Here is a 3,982-nt window from a genome sequence, read left to right on the forward strand (position 1 = left end):
CACTCTGGATGTGATTAGCTAACATTGTATAGAGCAGAGCTTGACTTAGCTTGGCTGTATAGCTCTGTATCACTATGATAATACATTTTATATCACACTGCCTCTCCAAGCCACTCCTCCACCTTAAATTTAAACTTCACCTGTGTAGTACGATGAGGAAGTCAATAAGAACTTTGTAATCGGTTCAGAATAGTGATATACATTCTACTTAGTTTATTAAGACTTTGCGGCATGTGAAGCTAACACTGTTAAAAACTACTGGTGTGGTAATGGTTAATGCATCAAGAATGCATCAGCTTAATTAAAGCTGGTTGCTATAGTGATCTGTCATGTGACAGGATGTCCTTGATAGGAAGTTCTTTGATCATGAAGGAGATTTTCCAATGATGGAGTGAACTTCTCCTTTGTACTGGGATTGTGAATGATGCAAAGAACCACAGCCGAGAAGATACACTTAGATTTGCTATTGCCAGGGCTTTGCAACAGCAGAAGAGATGTATGAACACCATTTTGTTTCCTGGATTGATTGAGCTGACTTCCCCTTCAGACTGTAGTCCTGGCTGACAAGTGTAAAGGACGAATGAAGACTCTTACATTTAATAGAAACAGTAAAGGACATGAGAGCTGTTTAGTTTAATAGTGCTAACTGTTTGTTCTTTCTTGTTACTAACTTTCTTGAACATATTGATTGGATCAGAACCATATTTTACTAAACCAGTGGTTTGCAATGATCAGTTTATTTCTACATGAAGTTAGTTACTATCCTACTCGGGTGTTAGTACTTTGCCAATCTTAGTATCCTCCACCCTAACTTTTGAATAGTACTTCCTGCAACCAAGTCCAGGTACATGCAGTAAGAAAAAAATCAATGATCCTCATCCCTGTTCCAGGACAACTCACCTACATTAATCGTTCCAGGTAGGTAAACATTCCCTTTCCCAGTATCCCTTAGTCAATTAGACGCCCAAGTTGCCAATGATCTACCAATTCCATGTATCTCTATTTCTCAAAATGTAATACTGTGTAATCTGGATGTTTAGCCAACTTGACTTGTTGTGCAACTTTTTCCTTTTTTTATTGAAGTTATTTCAGCAGATGTTATATGATAAAAGTAAAATCATTATACTCAAAGGATTTGAAAACATCTGTTGGATGGAGCCTAGAAGTAAGGTTTGAACCAAGTTCTGGGACCAATGTTTTGGCTGCCGTTGTTTACCCTGGGGAGTAGAGAAGAAGTCAGTTTCTCTTGGAAGCAGTCATTTTGCAAGCTTTACTCTACATGGAATATGTGCATTGTGTGGATGGTATTCAATGAAGAAAAAAATCATTAACAAAGGATTACTACATAACAATGAACTTTCAAACCACCTGGCTGCACACCTCATCTGCTGTCAATAATGAAGAAGGGAGGCCTCAATTAAGGAGACATTGTCTTGGTGGTGTACTTTTCCTCTCTGTGCAGTGTGTTGCTGGAGACTTGTTGACACAATTATTCCAGTCAGAATTGTTATTCTGCTCTGATTAGATATTCATGACAGGTTCCTTTCCCTTCAGCAGGTTGTTTGTGGGAGCTTACAGCAAATGACTGAGAAATTTGACATGTTGCAACTCCAAGTGTTGCAACTTCCACCCAGCATCAAGAAGATCATAGCTGACCCTCTGCTCCAACTCAGTTTTCTGCCAGCATCCTGTAATCAGATTGACAGCAGTGATTGTGGATCAGACCACTTCAGGATGCTGTGAGTTTTGGGCATTGAGCTATTATGGGCAGAGACCTTGTCCACTGATCCAGAGATTGTGTTGAATCCCACTGCAACAGCTGGGGAATTTAAATGCTGCATCAGTAACGGTGATCATGAAACTTTCAGAATGTTGTAAAAATCCATCTGGTTCACTAATGCCCTCACATAATCCAGCCTAGCTGAGTTCCAGACCCACAGATATGTGCTGGTTCTTATGTTTCCTCTGCAATGTCCCAACCAGTTATTCCATTCAATGATATTTTAGGGATGGGCAATATTTTTAGCACCGCCTTCATCCTGGAAATGAATGGCCCAAATTATGCTGACTGATAGCTGCCAATTCCAAAGGGAACCACTGCTCACAATTCAACATATCTGGCATGGGTATGGTCAAAGGCAGAAGCCAGAGGTCTGCTAAATGTCCACTGGTGACACATCTGCCATTCAAAGAGATCATAGATGATCCATTACCCCAAGACTAATTTTCCACCAACTATCATGCCCCTTGATTCCTGACACACAAAGATCTGTTGATCTGAGCTTTGAAGGTACTCAGCAACTGAACATCCAATTGGGAAAAAATGCAAAGGTTCACAACCCCATGAGTGAAGAAATTTCTCTTCATCTCAGTCCTAAAGTGCTCCTGGTACTGCCCCTCTCACTGAGACTGGCTCCAACTCCCACCCCTGCTAGTTCCAGGCATCAACTAAATGAGAATATTTTAAATGTGGAGGGAAGAATTTCATATTAATGCTTTGATATGAGGCAGGTTATTTCTATCTGCATGAATCATTGTTTCTAATTTTGGTTTCTATATTTTCCTTTCAGGGATATCTATCTGGGCATGTTCTGCAGTTTCATTTTAACTGGCTACGTGGCATCAGCTGCAAACAATCTCTTGCTGATTCCAGACCTTGCATAATAAGTGAACCATCTACCACTCCGTTTACTGCTCAAGATTACTGTCCAAATTACATTGAAACATTGCATTCATTTATTTGTCTGCATTAAAAAGCAATCAGAATAATACTGGCTGCAGTTTGACTTATTTGTAATCATTAACTGTTAATTTATGCCATTTACCACACTAAGCTCTGTTGTCAATACATACTCATTTTTCTGGAGATCCAATCAGAGCCATCAATGTATTAGCCAACAAGTTACCATCTATAATGTGATGTGGATAGATTTAAAGAGCACTGTAAGTGAGAATATCAAAGCATTAATGCTATTAAATATTTACTTGTAAATTTAACAAAAAAGCAGAGATCTAACTAACCGCAACCTGGAGTTAAATGAGAACAGGACTAAACAAAAGGAAATGAGTAGTATGAGAGGAAGTCTTGTACTTGCAATGCTTCTTTCCCAGCCTAATGATACTACAAACTCTTTAAAACCAATGAAGTACTTTGAAGTGTAAGAACTGTCGCTGTGCACAGGAACTTTGCCGAATACTCAAACAAACTTCTTCAGATGCACTTTTGGAAGTATCCTGACTGATTGCATCCTGGCTGGGTACGGCAATTCCAACACACAGGAATGCAAGAGGCTGCAGAGAGTTGTGGACACCTGCCCAGTCCATCACGGGCACAGCCCTCCCCACCACTGGAGATTACAGGAGGCGCAGTCTCAAGAAGGTGGCATCTACGATCAAGGATCCCCACCATCTCTCTGCTACCATTGGGCAGGAGGTACAGAAGCCTGGAGTCCCACAACACCAGGTTCAGGAACATCTACTTTTCCATAACCATCAGGTTGTTGAACCGACCTGCTCGACCCTAACCCCGCCTTCAGCAACAGAACACCACAGACCACCTCTTGTTCTACCATGGACTTGTTTCTGATTGTGCTTTTTGCACTAATGTCTTGTTTTGCACAGTCTTTTTCTTGACTGTCTTGTATAATTTATGTTTAGTGTGTTGTCTGAATCTACGTCCCTGTGATGCTGCTGCAAGCAGGTTTTTCATTGTACCTGTATCTCACTGTACTTGTGCACAGGACAATAAATTTGAACTTGAACATCCATGAGGTAATATCAGAGGGGGCAGATAAGAGAACAGGGGATACTGTGTGTATGGACTTTCAAAAGATGTTTGATGAAGTGGAGGTAATCAGCTTCTGAAGTTTAGTAATGAACAAAATAAAAGCCAATGTAATTTAAGAGGTGGTGGCTGCGCAGATACAAAAACAGGTTGGTGGAGAAGTGTGGTTTTCCAGTGCAATATCCCTCAAGGGTCAGT

General features: G+C 40.6%; 1 long non-coding RNA gene across 1 annotated transcript; it reads left to right on the forward strand.

Annotated features, from left to right (window-relative positions):
- The first annotated feature begins 387 nt into the window (after positions 1-387).
- LOC127567493 (uncharacterized) lies at positions 388-2,693 on the forward strand. The gene is made up of 3 exons (XR_007955885.1): positions 388-918; positions 1,555-1,739; positions 2,571-2,693. It is a non-coding gene; the product is annotated as an uncharacterized LOC127567493 (long non-coding RNA).
- The last annotated feature ends 1,289 nt before the right edge of the window (positions 2,694-3,982 follow it).

The sequence above is a fragment of the Pristis pectinata genome, chromosome 2 (genome assembly GCF_009764475.1).
Source record: "Pristis pectinata isolate sPriPec2 chromosome 2, sPriPec2.1.pri, whole genome shotgun sequence".
NCBI lineage: Eukaryota > Metazoa > Chordata > Chondrichthyes > Rhinopristiformes > Pristidae > Pristis > Pristis pectinata.